Source organism: Euprymna scolopes, chromosome 25, assembly GCF_053919585.1.
Source record: "Euprymna scolopes isolate OS-2025 chromosome 25, ASM5391958v1, whole genome shotgun sequence".
NCBI lineage: Eukaryota > Metazoa > Mollusca > Cephalopoda > Sepiida > Sepiolidae > Euprymna > Euprymna scolopes.
In genome coordinates this window covers 27,043,531-27,065,250 of record NC_136506.1, presented here as the reverse complement: position 1 = coordinate 27,065,250, position 21,720 = coordinate 27,043,531, and the positions used below count along the sequence as shown (strand labels likewise).

The 21,720-nt window shown below is 35.0% G+C and overlaps 1 long non-coding RNA gene across 2 annotated transcripts in view; it reads right to left on the bottom strand.

Moving 5' to 3' along the window:
* Positions 1-4,084: 4,084 nt before the first annotated feature.
* The window catches only part of LOC145247246 (uncharacterized), a 217,664-nt gene continuing 200,028 nt past the window's right edge, over positions 4,085-21,720 (bottom strand). For both annotated transcript variants that reach the window (XR_013863215.1, XR_013863216.1), the window contains exon 4: positions 4,085-4,611. This is a non-coding gene — a long non-coding RNA (uncharacterized LOC145247246). The remainder of the gene's footprint in view (positions 4,612-21,720) is intronic.

The window sequence follows — 21,720 nt, the reverse complement described above, 5'->3', positions numbered from 1 at the left end:
AATTAATATAGGAAAGTATTATTTTATGCGTAAACTTCAAGTATTTACTTCAACAATGCTCAATACATAGGTAGAATTAGGTAGTAAGTTATAAAAATAATAAAAATACACACATATTTAACTACACCTGGGTGTAAAATAGGTCAAATCGCTATATCTCTACGCTTCCCGCTAGAAAGCACGCACAAAGGAAGGAGTGAACCCAAGATCAACTGGGCATTTGTCCTGTAAGTACCTGCCCAATTGGCTGATTAGCTAGGGAGCGGCGGAAACTAGGAATCTGATCGGCTAACTAAAAACTCAATAGAATGTGCGCATATATAAACGCGAGACAACCACAATTCTTCGCATAAGCCTGACGAATCCTAGCGTGGATGAAATGCGGAATATTCTGTGTAGCTTAATTGCCATATATATTTTTATAACTTACTATATATATATATATATATATATATATATATATATATATCGTTACGGTACGTTTCGGACCATCACTCCCATGTTACGACGATGCATTCCGCACAGGAATTCGAATTAGGATATATCCAGGAATCGGGCATCGCATTAGGAAAAAATAACTGTGTATCCTCACTTAACAGGAGAAAAGCCATCTCAAAAATTGCTCGTACTATGTTGGCTTCGGAAGCGAGGTGTTTAATTACTTCCAAACTCAATAAGATGTGACACAAGGTTGGGAAAGTAGAAGAGAGCCAAACCAGCGTCCCTTAAAGTTGGGGACTCTGGATTTCTATTAAAAATTGCTTGGGATGGCACGTCAGCATACTCCGATGGGGGCGCATACTCCGATAAAGGCAGTAATTAATAAACGTGTTGAACCTCCTAGAACTGCACAGAAAATTTCAGCCGTTTCTTACGTCAACAAGAAAAAGGCAATATCCAAAATGGCTTATCATTACCTTCTTTTAGCTTTGGAACTGAGGTCATTTCTGGGACGAGTGGTAATTGTAATAGATTCGCCTTAATGATAGACAAAAGGCTATCCAACGAATTATATCCATTTGCATTGGTGAAAAAGAATTAAATCAGTTTATTTAATGTCTGAAATCGGTGGCCTTAAACGAAATAAACCAAAAGAAAATAGTTCAGATGATCATCAATCCAATAATCAAGTGCAAGGTACTAAAAATTTGGACATATTAAAAGGTATAAAACTGGATTATCTACGATATATCGAGAAGATATGATTTTCAGACTTATTACAGATATTGAAATGTTTGTTCTGAGTTATTTTGTATGTGGTTGTACTGGATATTAACTTTCGTGTCATTTTATTATGTAGTACACCTAATTCCCGATGAATAGCTTCGAGGAATTTGAGTTGATTTACATGTTAACTTTATTGTCTTTTCTTTTTTCCTTATTACTTCCGTACTTAATTTGTCAGTTATATATTTCATAATTTAAGTTATTCATCAGAACTCCATAGTATTTTTTTTTTAATTTTAAAGAATATTTTTGAAAATGTTTAGTTTTTTTATATTGAATTAATTTTTTTTATTTTTTTTATATTATTTACACTTTTATTATTATTATTATTATTATTATTATTATTATTATTATTATTATTATTATTGGCTGTTTTCCCATTAAGACCCATGATATTATCAAATCAAAATAATTTTCCCAATTCCAATCGAAATGAATGTTTTTTAAGTGAATGTTGTCATTTTACCTTTTCGTTTTATAAACCATGGCTTTTTATTCTCTTAGTACGAGAAGCATTTAGCTTCGAAATGCTATGTTATAAAGAGGTTTCTTTCTGATTCCTCTTTCTGTAACACTTATTGACTTGATAGTGGAAGAAAGTTTATTTCCTCTTCATACTTATAATTTATTCTATTGTTTGACCCGGCAGAATAAGCTGGACTGATCTTCTCTTAATTTTTACCAGAAGAGAACACCACATTTAAAGTTTTGGAAAACAATGAACAAAAAAAAAATAATTAAAACAATGAGAATCGTTTATTTTAATCTCACTTTCATGTACAAATACAAAAATGAGTACATTTATTAAAAAGAAATGGTTAAAAGAAAAAAAGCGCGGAAAATTGTGACTGAAACAAAATATTTTCATACAAAATCTAGAAAATCCATCAATTTAGAAGCGGTCTGTACCTAAATCTAAATGCAAATTCCATGAACAAAGTTTTTTTTTTCCTGGAACTACCCGCCTATAGAACTCTGTATTGCTGGCCTACTTTCCAGCTGACTTCAGCATGGTCGGTTTCAAGTCGAACAAATGACAAAACGATAAGTATTTAATTCTAAATTACCAGTAAATCTAAAATATATATATTATCGTCATCCCAATAAAAGTATTTATATATATATATATATATGTGTGTGTGTGTGTGTGTGTGTGTGTGTGTGTGTGTGTTTGTGTGTGTGTGTGTATTGTCACTAAAAAGAAAGTCCGCACTTGACATTTTTTTCAAAAACAGCAAATTTAAGCTGAACTGAATGTAACTGCTAAACAAACTCTACCTCATTTGATCCGCATTTGATTCTTCTATAATTTTACCTGTTCATATTTGACTTTTAAATGAAGTATCATGGTGGTCATGTCAATTTAAAAATAAACTTCAAATCGTGAAGGAAAAAAAAAACTCTGCAGCAGAAATGAGCTGAAAACCAGCTTTCAATACCCACTTTTTAGACAACAATGTATCTCTAATCATAATAGTCTGTGTTCCAGGTTATACAACGTAACATTTAGTCCATATGCCTCGACTTTCTCTTAACAATCGTCAGGAGTTCATTAATCTCCACCTTTCTGTTTTATCCAATTGAGAAATCGCCCGCAGATTGAAATGGGATTGGAAAACGATATGATTGACTGTTCAAAAGCAGTGTTCATAGTGCACCTAAATCTGGTCGTCCTAGAGTTATTTATTACAGGGAAGACATCAATATCCGCCGCCTCTAAAACAGATTTGAAACGGCTCCCCAAACCCAACAACAGTGTAATCTTGTTAAAAGGTGCTCTTTTTCTACAGTTAAGAACAGATTGAAGGAATTTGATTTGCAAGACTGTGTTGCAAGACGTAAGTTAATGATTTCTGTAAAGAACAGAAAGCACTGCCTGGACTTCGTCAGATACAAAGAATATCATGACTATTTATATTAGTCGAAAGCGATGTTAACGACGAAAGCCAGTTCTATAGGCTTAGCAGTGATGGTAGGCAGTACGTTCATCGATAGAATGACGAATAATTTAATCCTAGGCGCACATTTTCAACGCTAACAGGTGGTAGAGGTTCAGTTTGGTGTTGGTTGCTATTAGTGCCATTGGTCCAGGATCTATAATTCGCTTGCAAGGTCGAATTAATTCGACCAAATACATTAATATGTTGACAGCATTGTCTACCCTACTTTTGCCGGAATTTGGATGATAATCCCATTTTCATGCAGGATGGTGCTCCCATTCGCACAGCTGACAATGTCAAGACGTTTCTTAAAGAGCATTATAGTCCATGTTTTGATTGGCTTTCACAATCTCCAAACTTCAATCCTATCGAAAACGTATGGCATTGCATCAAGCAACAGCTACGTAATGAAAATTATCAAATCTGGAAGAACTTTTGAAAAACTTTAGACGACGGATGCACATTCACCGGAGTATTGCTGCAAACTAATTCAAAGAATGCCCAAAAGATTGCAGGCTGTCAAATTGCAGTAAGGCTATGCTACTAAATATTAACTGATTCATTGCGTTCGTGTTGTATTTGTGTTGCATTAATGTTCTAAAGTTACAGTTAATTTTGCATTGCGTGGGGGTTTCTTTTGCCTTTTCGATTTGAAGTTAATTTTTTAAATTGACGTGAACACTAAAATATTTCGATTAAAAGTCAAATATGAACAGGTAAAATTGTAGAGGAATAAAAAGCGAATCAAATGAGGTACAGGTTGTTTAAACAGTTACATTCAATTCAGCTTAAATTTGCGGTTTTTGAAAAAATACCAAGTGCGGATTTTATTTTTGGCGTCAATATATATATATATATATATATATATATATATATATATATATATATATATATATATATATATACTTGTACAAATTCTGATAAATATTACATATTAAATGAAATAGCATTTTTGTAGCTCTGAAATGCAATCCATAACAGTGTTCATAAACCCATATAGGTGATTATGTCTGTTCATCTGTTGGTCTGTCAAACTATAAAGTAAGATGTCTCTGCGCCTTTCACCTTTACATTTGAATAACATTTTCGCTCATTTGTTATTGCTACTTGTAAAATAATATGCTTAGCCTAGTCCACCAATATATATATATATATATATATATATATAAACGGTTGTCTTTCTAACTGTCCACTGTCCATCTGTTACGTTTAACGTTTAAAAAGCACTTCCATCACTACATTGATTGAGTGCAACTAAAGAATAGCCTCTGTACATGTATTTTTCTCTATTACTTTCTAATGTGCGCTTATTCGTTCAGATCCGTAATTCTCCGATTTAAGTACACTGGTCAGATTGAATGTCCAGGTACTGACCAGCCGAACAAGCGGGGACGCCTTGACGTTTGTCTCCAAATCTCACGCATGTTCCTTGAATTTGTTGTTGCTGCAAAATATAGAAAATAAAGATGTTTTTAAAAACAATAATACGGATAATTACATACATAATTGTCACTACAAAAATGACGAAATATGAAAGAGTTTTTGTTTTCATTACGAAAATGGAAATAATTACATAAACAATAACAATAATATTTATTATTATTATTATTACTATTATTAGTAGTAGTAGTAGTAGTAGTAGTAGTAGTATCATTAGAGACGATATCATAGAGATTCCAAGTATGAAGAGTAGTGATAGGCGGAAGGTGAAAAGCGAGGTAAAAATAGTTCAAGGAGTAATTCACAACATCATAAGAAAGAACATATCGATTACGGAACTTAACAGGCTTCTGTATGCAGTGTCATACGTTATTGCGAATCGTCTTAGCTTAATACAGAAGAAAAAGAGAGAAATGAAGGATATAAGGCCACACTGCCAGAGACGGCTTGAAGAAAGTATTAAACGGTGGCGGAAAGACATTGGTAGAATCGAAGAAATAAGAAAAGGAGTTAAACTAGGACAGAAAATTAAGGACGAGCTTGAAAGGGGGTATAGATTGCTGGAAAAGTGAACCATGAGCATTCTAATAATGTTGAAAGAGAATATGGACGTTCTAACAATGTCGAAAGAGAAGATTCACACTAGTGGTATGAAAATTCGGAACTTTGTTAGAAAAAGTGTTGCGTTTCGGCAGAACAACCTTTTCCGGAACAATCAGTCTCAGCTGTATAAAGAATTAAATGGTAGTAAACAGGCGGGAAATAACAACACTCCAAATGCAAAAGATGCAAGGAAGTTCTGGAGTGGGATCTGGTCCGTCGAAGGGCGATATAATGAGAAGGCTAGCTGGTTGGGAGAGGTCAGAGAAAGGCTATCAGAAATGTAGCAGATGAAAAATGTTGAGATAACCATCAATGACGTTAAGGCTGGCATACGAAGGATGATAAACTGGAAGGCACCTGGTTCAGATGGAGTGATGGGCTTCTGGTTTAAACAGTTTCCATGCCTTTATCCACCTATAGCTGCTGCCCTGCAAAGGGTTATAGAGTCGGGAGATGTCCCTGATTGGCTTTTGAGAATGTGGTAGGGCTTTTGGAGACAAGTATGGCTCAATGGAAAACGGTGCTGACAGCAAACAGAGAAGAGATGGGGAAGGTTGGTATTAAATGTGGGATATTCCAAGGAGATTCGTTATCGTCACTTCTTTTTGTAATGATAATGATGCCAGTGAGCATCCTCTTGAAGAGACAAAAACTGGGGTATAACTTTGGATCTGGTGACAGACATCTCAACCATCTACTGTTTATGGATGATTTGAAAATATTCGGTAGAAATGAAAAGGAAATGGAGAGACTGGTAGAACTTGTGGAGACATACTCAGAAGACATTGGGTTTGAGTTTGGGATTAGTAAATGTGTGGTGCTGGTGATTAAAAGAGGAGTAAAGTTTCATTCGAATGGAATAGTGCTGCCAAGTGGAGAAATACTGAAAGAAATATAAGATACAGGATATAAGTATTTGGGAGTGTTGGAAGGTTTAGACATCATGAACAGAGAAATGAAGGAGAAAGTCAGGAAGGAGTATCTTAGAAGAGTGAAACTAATTGAAAAGTCGAAACTGTATGGAGGAAACCTAATGAAAGCAGTAAATGCATGGGCAGTCAGTGTTTTGAGATACAGTGCGGGAATTTTAGAATGGTCTGACAAGGAGTTGCATGCCATGTATATAAACAAGAAAAGTTTTACCAATGTTTGGTATATTTTACATTCGAAGTAGCGTAGCAAGTCTTTATCCAAAAACATTGTGTTAGAACCGAGGAGATGTCGTTGAAGGAACATGTGGTTAGAAGTGAGGAGTGGATGCTTAAGGTTGTGGCCAATGAAGTGGGGGTATGTGAGACCAAGGGTGATTATGTGAAACGTATGGATAGAGAAAGGGCAGAGGAACTGGCAAGGAAGAAAAAGCATGGAAGATTCTTCCAGGATATAGCAGAAGTGGCTGATGAAAGATCATGGTAGTGGCTTATAGCTGGATATCTAGCTAAAAGTACTGAAGCTTTTGTTTATGCAGCACAAGAGCAGGCATTAGGAACACGATTGTTAAAAAAAACGGTTCTAGTAGAGGAAGTTGCTGCAGAATGCCAGATTTGTGGTAAGACCTCAGAATCAATTGTGCACCTTGCAGCAGAGTGTAGTGGACTGGCCCAGAGAGAGTACCGCAAAATACACGATCGCATGGGACTCCGGATATATTGGGAGGTGTGTAAGAGGGCTGGGGTGAAGTGTGCTGGAAAATGGTTTGAGGAGGCGTCTGATGAAGTGAGAACAAGTGAGGATGGCAAGGTAGAGGTATGGTGGGACAAAAGTGTCATAACGACCAAGCAATTGGAACATAATCGTCCGGATTTTGGTCGTCATTGACAAGGTCTCAAAAAACTAGCAGCGGGTAGACTTTTCAGTACCCTGTAACAGGAATGTGAGAGAGAATGAGAATGAGAAGTGGAGCAATTATGCTCCATTTGCCTTGAAGATAAGGCGTATACTCGGGGTTAAAACACAAATGATCCCGGTCGTAGTTGGTACACTAGGAGTAGTATCAAGTCGTCTGGAAGGACAATTGAAAAATCCCCGATGTTTTAGGCGGTCTTCAGACCTCTGCTATTGTATGTACCACCAACATCCTTAGGAAAATCCTTGATCTTTTAAGCTCCCTATTTGAAGCCGGGATTAAGGGAAATCCTCTGGAAATGAATCCCAGTCCTTTCCAGAGAGACGTTGATAAACGAAATTAGAATTATTATTATTATTATTATTATTATTATTATTATTATTATTATTATTATACCAACAATAATAACAATGATAATAATAACAATAATAATAATAATAATAATAATAATAATAACAAAAATAATAGTAACAATATTTATTATTATTATAATTATTCCTATTAATATAACAATAAAATAATAATAATAATAATAATAATAATAATAATTATAATAGACATCATTATTATTATTTTTATAGTTTTAATAATAATAATAATAATAATAATAAAACAGAAAGAAAACCCACCTGAAAACTGCATAATTACGTAATTGTATGCTTTTGTTCTTTTTTTTTTTTTTTCGCCACTATAAACTGGTGCTACACTAAATAAAACGAAGAATCAAGGAAGATGGAAAGATCGAGGAGAGAAAGCACTAACAAGACCAGCGCTGGATGAGTGCTTAGCGAGGCTTATGGCCACTCATATCCCAGTGAAGACCAATGGTCGCTACCAATGAGAAATTAATTTCAGCCGACTGTTGCGATAAGGCAAATTAAATTGGAAAGGATGTCGAAAAAGGTAGAGAGTACTCGAAAATCCGTGGAAACTTGTCACTCAGACTTCAGGGAACACTATAGGCTGTGAAAACTCCTAGCGCGTAATAATAATTAAAATATAACATTGTGACGAACTGAAGATCTGTGACTAAGCAAAACAGTCTGTGAATTGGGTTAAATGAAATTGCCAATTGGCATATAATGCAATACTCTTTATGTAAACAAATAGAGCCTAAGGCATTTGATAATGGTTATAATCGTTATTTTATTTAATTTCCGTAGCTAGCAGGTCATGACCAATTGATTAGGAGCGCTGTCTGTCATGCAGACTGTTGAATCTAGAGCCCAGTTTTTTTAATTAAGCAAAAACATATATTTGTCCACAGCTGTTACAGCCGTGGACAAATATATGTTTTTTATTTATTTATCAAAATGTTCTGAAGCCGGTTTTATCTTTATATACTCATATAGTGTTTTAATACCGGTTTTTCTTCTCTTTTTATGAGAAGCATGTAGATTCGAGATGTCATTACATAAACACGTTATTTTTCTTTTTTTTTTGTCTCATTTTCGTCTGTATTGATCTGATGATTTAATAAAGTTCCATATTACTTATATTTCTCGTCTTTTTAATTTATATATACTAGAAGGCCACCCGGTGTTGCCCGGTCGTAAAATAAGCATGAATATCATATTTTAATAAATGCAGAATTATTATCTATTATATAAATCTCACCTGCCTGTTAGTGTGTAATGTATGTATGTATGTATGTATGTATGTATGTATGTATATTTGCCTCAAACTTTCGACCGAGGCGACGAATTTTCACGAAGTTGATATCATTTCGAAGCTTGACCATTCGGACGACAAATATCGAAAAATTGGCTAAAAGCATTAATTACTTCACCTTCAACTAGACACTTTTCTACAGGGAGGGGTCGCTTTCTTCGCCGAATATTTTAAAAGTCATCGCCTCTTTTCAATTGTCTAGCCTTAATTTAAACCTACGTCACTGCCGGTTTGGCGATGGGTGCAATAGCTAACGAGTTACGTTTTTTTTATTTCACTTTCTTTTCTTCCTAGGCGGTACGGGTTCGAACCTGCCTGCCTACTACTACTTTTTTCTTTCTTTTTTTTTTTGCGCCTTAATACCTTACACACACTTCTACTTTCTTTTCCGCCTTTGCGTCACGGGTTCGAGCCTGCCTGCCTACTACAACTTTTTTTGTGTTTGCTCAATACACATTTCCAAACACCCGGGCAACGCCGGGCAACGCTGGGCACCCAAACTAGTTTATTATAAACAGAAATACCATAAGTATTACACCTAACGTTAAATTTCTTTGTAAAAGCGAAGTAAAATAAAAAAAATTTTAAAAACGAAAGGAAACTGACACATGCGGATGCAAGTATTATGGGGGTTTTTTTTCTAAACAGTTCACTTCTTACAAGTAAAAAAAAATACTGGAACTGAGATCAAAACCAAAACCTAATGGCACTGAGTCAAGTACGATAACCATTATGCCAGCTTGACACTATAAATTGTGTTTCTAAACTTACTTATTTTTAATACAAGTTAGAAAAGCATTTAATCCAAGGGATGAAAATTGTTAAACAAAATGTTTTTACTATAGGCTTTAAAAATAAAGGTACAAGATTCAATTTGAAATTTATTCATCTTTATTTATAAAAGTGCACTTTTATAAATTTTAAATTGAAATTTATTTATCTTTATTTATAAAAGTGCACTTTTATAAATTTTACAAAGTAAGGTATAAAAATTTAATACGGTGTAAAAACATTTTCTAACTTGTATCGTATCTTTTTAAGATTATATTTTATTAAATTTATTTATTTGGATTTTAAAAAAATTGAATGTGGTTTTGCATGTATCTATAAAAACTCTCCTACTATTGATTTCAGTGTGTATTTCTCCTCACACCACAACTCATTTTGCAACCCCCTCTTTGTATTATTACATGTCTGAATATTCTCTGTTTCAGTTTGTATTTCTCCTCACACCACAACTCTTTTTTGCAACTCCCTCTTTGTCATTCATGTCTGAATAATGAGAAAATCTGATTTTTTTAACAAATACTTTAAAATAACTTTTTTAGATTAAATTTTTAAAACTTCTTTCAGAATAGACAATCTTTACAATTTAATAAGGAACATATTTCATTAGGTTTCATTAAAAATATTCAGTAGATAACGAGAAAAATAGAGATGAAAATTTCAAAAGGACTGTATAACTGGTTACGGTCAATAGTAGTCCTCGTCAGCGAAAGTCTTTGTTATTGTTATTCTATTATTATTATTATTATTATTATTATTATTATTATTATTATTATTATTATTATTTAAAACATTTTGCGTCCTGCTCTTTCGCGCCAGGACTAATATAGAAGCTACTATTTTTCCAGTTGCGCATGCGCATTCGTGAAACAGTTCATAAACCGATAACAAACACGAAGGCCATCCACATACCAATTTTTAAATTTGGACCCCTTAGCCGTCTTTATTTTCGGATTAAAACCGATTAAAATGTTTTCCACATGTCTAAACCCCTTATATGCCAAATTTCAAATCTGTAAATTAATATTCGTTGAGTATATAGGTTGAGTAGTGTCCTCATACACACCTTCTCACTTTTATAGATATATAGGCACATATATATGTCTATGTGTGCGCGCTCACTCGCGTGTGCATGTGTGTGATTATAATATTATACGAGGGGCGTGCAATAAGTAATGCCCCTGACCCACTTCCAGTTGTTTGAATTAACTGATATTGTATGTGCAATGATTTATATCTCTACGGGTTATGTGGCAAATTACAGCTCTGGACTAATTGTGGTTTCTGTTTTACAGATGTTTAAACTGAGTCAGGTGTGAAATGGAGCCTGTTGAATGTCGAGCAGTGATCCGGTTTTTGTATTTGAAAGGACGCACACCACAGGAGACTTTTGATGAAATGAAAGAAATTATGGTGATAATACCCCATCATATGACCTTGTAAAACACTGGCATCGTGAATTCAAACATGGTCGGAAGTCTGTGAAAACAGCTCCCAGACCTCTCTTCTGCCATTGATGAGGCATCTGTCCGTCAAGTTGAGGCTGCCATTTTGGAAGATCGATGCATTATTATTCGCCAAATAGCCCAAGATGTCAAGATTAGTACAGGGTCTGTGGAAACTATCATTCATGACCATTTGCATATGCATAAGATGTCTGCCAGATGGATTCCCAGTTTGCTCACACCATTCCATAAGCGAGAACGCGTTGAATGCTCGAGGATGAATTTGGAGATGTGCCAAGAAGATGAGTCAAAGTTTTTCAAAATACTGATTACACAGAATGAAACCTGGGTCCATCACTATGATCCAGAGACCAAAGCCCAGTCAATGCAGTGGAAGCACTTGAACTCACCACCTCCAAAGAAGGCAAGGGTGCAGCCCTCCGCTGGCAAGGTCATGCTCACAGTCTTCTGGGACCAGGACAGAGTAGTGATGACAGATTACCTGGCAAAGGGTACCACAATTACAGTAGCCTATTATGCTTCATTTTTGAGGAAATTAAGGGAAGCTATCAAAATCAAGAGGCGGGGTAAGATCAGCAAAGGTACCCTCCTCTTGCAGTAAAACGCTCCGGTCCACAACTCGCATGTCGCCAGATCAGAAGCACGGGTGTGTGGTTATGAAATCCATCCCCATCCTCCCCACTCTCCTGACCTTGCACCCTCTTACTTTTACCTCTTCCAAGCCATGAAGTTGTTTTTGAAAGGAAAGCATTTCCCAGATGATGCAGCCTTGATTTCTGAAGTCACGTCGTGGTTGGAGGACCAACCTGGGGTGTTCTACAAAAACGGTCTCCAGAGCTGCATCAAACGATGGAAGAAATGCATAACTCTGGGTGGTTCCTATGTAGAGAAAAACTAATAACTGTGCCAAGTTTCGTTGCTCTACTGCTATGGGAAGTGGGTCAGGGGTATTACTTATTGCACGCCCCTCGTATTCTGTGATCTGCTTGTGTATAGGCTATTAAGCTACTACATAAAACTTTGTGGCAGTAATTTTTTATGAAAATATATTTTCTGTTCTAATAATCGAGCGTCGTCCCATTCTTGATAGATGTGCCACAAAAGGTGTTCTGTCCGCATGGGCCACTAAGAGTTTTGGAGCACATAGGGTACAACGTGATAACCTGATGATTTTGGAACTCTAATATTGATTTGTCCGGAGAATTTTGTACATCTATCTATCTATTCTATTCTATTCTATACAAATATATAAAGCTGTTTTATTTTTTTTTTGTCGCATTGACATTGATACTAAAAGCCTACTTTTTCTGTTGGTATTTATTTGTTTCCTCACGAAAGAAAAATGTGACACAAGGGCACTCTAAGAAATAGACAAAATAAAGCTTGCCTTAGTAAAGACAGCCCCACCCTCCATTGACTAAGGATAAATTAACTTAAGCATAGCATCAGAACAGATACTACACTGTGATTTTAGCGCGAAGGCCATATACTTTCTCTACTGATAGTTATTGGTATCTTTTAGCTTCCCCCACGAAAGCAAAATGTGACACAAGGTCAGTTTTAATATGGGAGAAACCAGCTCCCCAAAAAAGGGTACTCTGAAAGCAAGTAAAAATAAAAATTACCTTAGTATAGAAGGGTCTCCCTCCTATTGACTAAGAATAATTTAACTTAAGTGTAGCATCAGAACAGATATATTCAACCATGAATATAATTAATTTTATATATTTTTTTTTTTTTTTTAAACAAATTTTCTTTAATCAATTATTCATTTTTGTATTGTTATTTATTGGATGATTGGTTTCGCATAACTATTACGTTGCATTCTATTTATGCATATTTTCGATACTGTGCATAATTGCCTAGCATTTAGGACGAAACCTGGGTGACCATTTAGGAAAGCAGGCGTTGCATGTAAGAGGGCGTTGACAACTTCCTAGCAAGTGCTGCAAAAACCTAAAGTCTCACTTGACGGGAATATACATGCGACTGGGGATCGCTTATCAATTTCCTGCCTGCCTACCTACTACCAATTTTTTTTTTTTTTGCTTAATATACACTTTCAAAACACCCGGGAAACCCTGGGCTACAGGCATGTAAGTATTTCGCAGGTAATCTTTTAAACTAGTAGTCACATAAAAACTGAAATTAACAGAAAATAGTAATTATATACCAAGGATTGTTTTTAACGAGTAAAATCTTTGTTTGGGTTTATGAATAAAGCGTACAGACATATATCGGCATGTTGAAATGCGAAATGCTCTTTTCAACTAGCCGACATGTTTATACTTCTTTCTGCGCATCATTACTTAAGATTCATTATTTCAAGTGTGTTAATAGTTAGCCCAATTACCTTTGTCTCCATCATAACATCGGTAGAGCATGCGGCTGGGACGCAAAATGATTTGGTTTCGGTTCCAGATGATGACACTAAGTTATTTTTTTAAAACATTTGCCATCGTATTTTTGTATTAAAAAATGTGAATATCTGCATGATTTTAAACATATGTAAACGTATTTTATGGCAAGCGAAATCATAAGCGCTATCGTATTAATATATAGATGCGTGCATCATATTTTAAAAGAAGGAGGACTAAAAGATAAAAGATTAAACTAGAAAAGAGAATTAGTGCCACTGACGAGACCTCTTTAAAATAAAATGCACCTACTGTTCCTACCTCATGGGGGGTGGAAAAAAGAGGCTATTATGAATTTATGTTTCGTTTAATCAATAAGATGTATGAGGTCGGAATATTCACATGTATCAAATACAACCTGGCAACGCTGGGTACTTCAGCTGGTATATATAGATATGTAGAAAAACAGATGAAAAACACATATCAAGGAAAATGATGAAGACCTCCAAAAACGAATGGTCACATTCAATGCTGCCAAGACTAAGCTTGTTTTCTTCAATAATTACAAGAAACCTTCTCTAAACGAATAGCAATGGCCAAAACCACATTACCTGAAAGTGCTTCTTTTAAACTCATCGGCCTAACGTTCACAGGGAACATGAATTGGAATAGATACATTGAGAGCATTGCCAAGCTACTGCGAAGAAGATGGGCTCTCTATACCCTGCTAGAAAGCTACTTATGCCTGACAGTATCCTGTACCTCTATAAGGCCACCATTCGCCTATGTATGGGCTACTGTTGTCACATATGAGCTGGTACATCTGCTGCTTGTCTCTCACTCCTGGACAGGGTTCATAAGAGAGTCGCCAACCTGAACTGTCATCTAGGCTTTAGTCTCTGTCCCATCGATGAAATGTTGCATCCCTCTGCCTGTTCTACAAGTACTCTGACGAACTACAAGCACTTGTACCCCCTTGACTTAAATACACCCTACAAACCTGACAAGCAGCTAAATCCCATCCCTACATAGTAGAAATCCCTAGGTGTAAGAAAGCCTTTTACTCCATTAGTTTCTTCGCCAGAACTGCTGGACTTTGGAACTCCCTTCCAGGATTCTGCTTTCCCAACTGTACTGACATGCAGAAGTTCAAGAGTAATGTGAACAGACACCTTGTTACTCATCTTCCTTCATAATATCCACGCAACTTATGTCCACGATAGTAGCCCTCTACTTCAAAGTGGCACCGTGCCTTGTTTGGGGTGAAAATTGAATAAAAAAAAAATTAAAATATATATATATATATATACATATATATATATACATATATATATATATACATATATATATATATATATATATATATATATATATATATATATAGACATGACAGAAAAGAATAGACACTAAGATAAATATTTTCCTAAAATTAAAATAAGCTCATTTATATTTTCAGATAAGAATAGTGCTGAAAGGATCTATTTAAAATTGCATCTAACAACATTGAAGCATCCTACGAACCAAAGGAGCATCTGACTTCTCAGAATTTCTGAGAGGGCGAATCGTGGGACTACATGAAGTAGATCTTAGCCAAAATAGCAGGAAAATTTCAATATATATATATAAATATATGTATATGTGTGTGTGTGTATATATATATATATATATATATATATATATATATAAGTATGTATTTTAGTTCACTATATATATATATATATATATATATATATATATATATATATATATATATACTAGCAAAAGTACCCGTGGTTGACTGGGTTCAAAAACAGCCTACAGAAAATGGACTCTGATTTATGAAAGTATGGTAGGTTATGAAAAGGAAGGGTTGTAAAGAGACAGCTTCGAATTTGGGAGTATCAAAACCAAAGCAAAATATGATGAAAGTAAAAATAAAATAGATAAACCCCATAATTTATTATACCAGACATGTTCACACTGAAACACTTATCACAATATTCTGTGGATCTATATTAAAAAACCTTGTTAAACTTTGTGACATATTTCCATTCTATGGAGGTCAGGTGCGAACGAACACCTTATAATTTTATTATACTATATTTCTTCAAACTGAAACATAATTATCAAATGTATACTTACGCAGATAGATATGAAAAGTCTTTATTAAAGTTTGTGCCTATTTCCATTCTATGGAGGCCAAGCGCGAACGCAGACCCCACAATTTTATTATACCATCCCTATTTAAGTTAAAATATACTTATCAATATATTATTATGTACATCTATATCAAAAACACTTGTAAACGTTCTTTTTTGTAATTTAAAAAAAATTTTTATTTCTATACTTTGTGGACCAAGCGCGAATGCAGACCCCACAATTATAATGATCTGCTCTGCCAAATCAAACATACCCATTTCTGTGTCTGTCTCGATACATCTTCTATCATTATATGTAATCAGTTTTTTTTAAATAATCAATCATATAGGAGCCTATTCGTGACCAGACACACACACACTCACATACACACACAGACATTCAGCTTTATATATATATATATATATATATATATATATATATATATATATATATATATATATATGTTAAACAAAAAATAAACAAAAAAAACACGCTATCAACTTACCCACAGTAGAATCCCAACGGTCCGGTGTCTATTATTGTTGCTAATTGACGACATAGAAAAATTGGCTTTACTGATAAATTAAAATAACGGTTTCGATTATCGATTATCGGTAATTATCGGAGGTATTCTAAGACAAAACTTAACTAAGATCTCACGAAGACTTATACACTAAAGTACTGTAAATTTTAATGAAAATCTGTTCAGCCGTTTCGGAGTTTATAAGGAACGAACTCAAACACACACACACACACACAGACAATGTTGCAGTTATATATATATATATATATATATATATATATATATATATATATATATATATACATGAACTAAAATGCATATTTTTTGCCTACGCCGGGCACCCATTCTAGTGTATATATAAAGTATCATGTATTCTCACAATCGAAATGACGAGAAAATTTTTAAAACAAGTGTGAAACAAAGAAGATAAGAAGGAAAGAAAATATAAAGAAGGAATGGACGTAAGAACGTAAGGGAAAAATTTCAGGGGAATAAAAAGAAAAAGAAAATTTTGAAAAAATAGGATTATACGAGGAAAGAAAAGGAAAAAGACTTAACTGACTAACTGACATGTGTTCACATAATCTTGACGGAATAATTACAAGACCTTTGAGAATATTAAATGAAAATAGTTGCAACTATTCAGACTGGAATTCCAACTGACGTAACAGTTTATTGAATGGAATGAGTCAGAAAAGGAGCGGTCACTACACTTTTTTTTAATTAAATAAAAGGTTCTACAATAACGATTTTATTTCAGCTTCATATATATACTAGCATGGGTGCCCGTCTTTGTCCGGATATTTGGAGGTATATGTTGAGCAAAAAAAAAAAAAAGCGGTCAATTTTTTTAACTTTGACCTCTATTATGACCCTTTAAAATTTATTGTTTTGGGCTCAAATCAAGTTATTAAGTTAGATCAATGTCCAAGTAACCTATATCGAAAATTTCAAGTGTTTAGACCGAAAATTGTCGGAGGAGTTTGGTAGAGTTCTCAAAGGTCAAATCGTCAAACTTTGACCCCTTAATCGCCAAATTTCTGGTTAAAAACCAATCACATCGATTTTCCCAAATCTCAGTACACTGTATATCAAATTTCGAGTCTGTAGACTTAAAATTGACAGAGTTATTGCGTATGGAAATGTACACACACACACACACTTTCACATTTATATATATATACTAGCATGGGTGCCCGGCGTTGCCCGGGTGTTTGGAGGTGTATGCTGAGCAAAAAAAAGGGGTAATTTTTTAAACTTTGACCCCTATTATGACCCCTGAAAATTTATTTTTTTGGCCTCAAATCAAGTTATTAAGTTAGATCCATGTCCACGGAACCTATATCTAAAATTTCAAGGGTGTAGACCCAAAATTGTCGGAGAAGTTTGCTAGAGTTCTCAAAGCTCAAATCGTTGAACTTTGACCCCTTAATCGCCAAATATATATATATAATAAATTCCACAGCCAAACAACGCCGCAGCTCAAAGAGCTATGACAGCCAACGAACCGGAAGTCCAAGATTCTAGTTTCGCCCTCATTTGAGCTCATCAGTTAGACACATCCGCACTCAGGATTCGAAACCCGAGCCTCTTGCATGCGAGGCAAGCACTCTACCAACTGAGCAAACGCCCCGCACACAAGAATTTCTATTAACCAACACAGATCAAGTAAACCGCGTCGAAATCCGACTGTGAAATGAACCCACTTCGTCTCGACAAGGGACGCGGTCGTCCAACCAATCAATACGCTTGACACAAAAAGAAACTCCGCACTACGGAAAATTGTTATTTAAGTGTAAATTCAGAACATTAGTCCAACACAAATACAACAGGAACACACTGAACTAGTTAATATTTAGTAGGATAGCCCTTCTGCAATTTGACAGCCTGCAAATTTTGACGCATTCTCTTGAATTAGTCTGTGGCAATACCCCGGCGAAAAGGCATCTCACTTGTCTTTAATTTTTCTATGAGGTTTTTCCAAATTTGACATTTTTTATTGCGTAGCTGTTGCTTGTGTAATGCCATACGTTTTCGATAGGATTGAGTCCTGGAGAATGTGCAGGCCAATCCAAACACGGAATGTCATGCTCTTCAAGGAACCTTTTGACATGTCCAAATGTGTAAATGAGAGCATTATTCTGCGTGAAAATGGGATCATCATCCAAATTCCGACCAAAATAGGGTAGAAAATGCTCAGTAAACGTATTACTGTACTTGATCGAATTAATTCGACCTTGCAAGCGAACTATAGGACATGGACTATTGGCACTAATAACGCCCCACACCAAAAACTGAACCACCTTGTAGCGTTTAAACTGTGCACCTAGGATTAAATTATTCGTCCTTCCTTCGACGGACGTACTGTCTACCATCACTGCCTAGCCTATTGAATTGGCTTTCGTCGTTAAAAATCACTTTCGACTAATATGATAAGTCAGGATCTTCATTGCATCTGACGAAGTCCAGAAGGCGCTTTTTGTTTTTTTACAGAAAGCATTGGTTGTGTTTTGCAACACAGTATTGCAAATTAAATTCCTTCAATCTGTTCTTAACTGTAGAAAGAGAGCACTTTTTTTAACAAGATTGCACTGTTGTTGTATTTGGGGAGCCATTTTACATCTGTTTCTGTGGCTGCGGATCTTGATAGCATTATCTTCCCTGTAAGAAGTTACTCTAGGACGACCAGATTCAAGCGCATTACGAACACTGTCGGCGTTTTGGTGCCTTTGTACAGTCATTCGTAGCGCTTTCTCATCAGATTTTAATCTGTGACCGATTCCTCGGTTGGATAAACGAGAAAAATGAAGATTAATGAGCTCCTGACGATACACTAAGATAGGTCGAGGCATATGGACTAAACGTTACGTTGTTTAATCTGGAACATCAACAACTACGATTAGAGATGCTTTGTTGCCTAAAAAATGGATATTGTAAGCTGGTTTTAAGCTCATTTCTTGCTGTAGAGTTTCTTTATGCCTTCTTGATTTGAAATTAATTTTTACATTGACGTGAACACTAGGATCAATTAAAAGTCAAATATGAACAGGTAAATTATAGAGGAGTAAAGACGAATTAAATGCGGTGTAGGTTGTTTAAATAATTACATTTTATTTCGCTTAAATTTGCGTTCTTTTTAAATGCCAAGTGCGAACTGTATGAGATGTAAAAAATAATTAAAAACAACGATAATAATAAGCTCTACTCTCTATTTTGTGTGTATTGAGATTTTTATTTGGTTGGAATTAAAATATCTATATATAAATACTGGTATTTATATTAGATTGAAGATTACCATTGCTTATATCAGGCAAACACTGTATCTCCTTTGATTTCATTATATATATATATATATATATATATATATATATATATATATATATATATATATATATGTATGTGTGTGTGTAATAAATTCCACAGCCAAACAACGTCGCAGCCTACAAGAGCCATGACATGACTGGAAGCCCAAGTCTTGAGCTTCCGGTTCGTTGACTGTCTCTTGTGGGCTACGACGTTGTTTGGCTGTGGAATTTATTATATATTATCTCTCACATTCTGAAAATCCTATCATAAGTTGCTCGCTTGGTTAGCATTGCCGGATGGCATCGTCCTTTCGAGTTAAAACTCCTACTTGTGAGACATTGACTTGGGGTTATTAGCTGGTTGAATGACCGCGTCCTTTGTCAAGACGAACTAGGTTCATTTCACAGTCGGATTTCGGCGCGGTTTGCTTGATCTATGTTGGTTAATAGAATTTCTTGTGTGCGAGGCGTTTGTTCAGGTAGTAGAGTGCATGCCTCGCATGTAAGAGGCTCGGGTTTCGAATCCTGAGTTCGGATATGTCTAACTGAGGAGTCCAAAATGAGGGCGAAACTCGAATCTTAGGCTTTCGGTTCGTTGACTGTCATGGCTCTTGTGGGCTGCGACGTTGTTTGGCTGTGGAATTTATTATATATGATCACATTCTGAATATGTGTGTATGCATATATATTAGCAAACCACCTGGCTTAAATATACGCTTAAATATGATATTTGGATTAATGCAAATTTCGTATTTATTATTATATTATATTGGACCCAATATATAGTAAGGATTTAAAAAAAATATATATATAGTAATGATTTTTTTTTAATTTAAAAATGGTTCGTGCGCCACCGCCAATAATTGAAACCAAAACGTAAGTCTACGATGTACTTTTTCCTTTGACGTTAATACCTGAGCTGTGAAGACATGCTGGCTACATGGCTAAAAATTAAAACATGAACCAATAGCTATTACGTTACGCATGTATATTCGTAATGCCGTCGTTCGACCTTCACCTGACAAATACCATTTCTTTAATTTTCACATTTTTGCATCGATTTTCCCCGGCTAACACCCAATCGGATATCCTATATATTTAGTTTTATGTTTGTAGACAAAAAAAAAAACTGGCAGGGGAGTTTGTTAGGCAAAATTTTTTAAACAAAAATATACACGCATACATATATATATATATGTCTAAAAGGAGGTTTATATTTACTATAAGCTTTTTACGCAAATATTACGCAAGTATAAATCATGTAGAATACCTGCATGAATATAATTACACGTAATAGTAAATTAAAGATGATCATTAAATTTCATATGAATATACTTTATGTGTCTGAATGTGCCTAAGGTTTTGCTTTGGTATGCTTCTGATAAGTATCGAAAATCGTTAATCAATAATCAAAACAAAAGATAAATAAAAAAAAAACAAGTGAAGCATTCATGGTCCCCCGTGAGTGCACAGTGAACGAGGCATAAAAAAAATGACTAAGTTCAGCATTTGCCCCCTAACCTTCCATTTAGCCGCAAAGGTCCCCAGGGGGCGTCAAATCCTAGTGAAAATGAACAAGCGGTACAGTTTACGCCTTAACATATGTAAATTTAAGTTCTACACCATGCAAAAAAAATAAATAACTTATTAAGTCCATTATTCCCCCCCATTTAGTCCTAAAGGTCCCCAAGGCCTTAACATTTAAATTTGAGTTCAGCACCATGCAAAACTGCTAGATAGGCATACACATAAAATTTTAGACAAATATGGTAAAATAGTCCCAAAAATTGAGTGTTTTTATTAGCCCTAAAAGATCCCCTGGGGCACACCTAACAGTTATCGCATTATATAGACAAACAAAATTATGTAGAAATTAGTTAGTTACAAGTTTTCAGAAAGTTTTATAAAAATCCAAGGCATCAATTTTTTTAATAAGCACAAAAGTGTCAATTTTAGCCGTATTAACCCGAAAGACATCCGTAGGATAGGGGCAACAGGAGCTTTCCCGGAAAATCCGTTCTGTTACTTTTTTACTCATATCATGTTTAATGTTTGTGCAAAACAAAAAATTCCAAGGCGTAGATATTGTGAAAAGTTCAGACAGACGAACAGACGAATGGACAAGGGTGAATTTACAGGCCCACCCTCTTTTTGTCGGGGGACCAAAAAACAATATGATGTTGCACAAAGTTAACACCTTATAAAGCCTTATATCTGAATTGTATTTGAAAAGGTTTATGACAGCACAAGTAGAATTGCCCGCTTATAAAATCAACAGTAGATTGTTTGATAAAATAGGGCGTGTCTGAAATGAATGTTTCTGCTTAGAACAGGTCATGAAAAATGACTTTGGCATTTTAAACTTTAATTTAAGCCATGATATAAAACTATTTTTCTAAAATCGACACTATGTTCTCTAATAAGACAGGGGCGCGGTC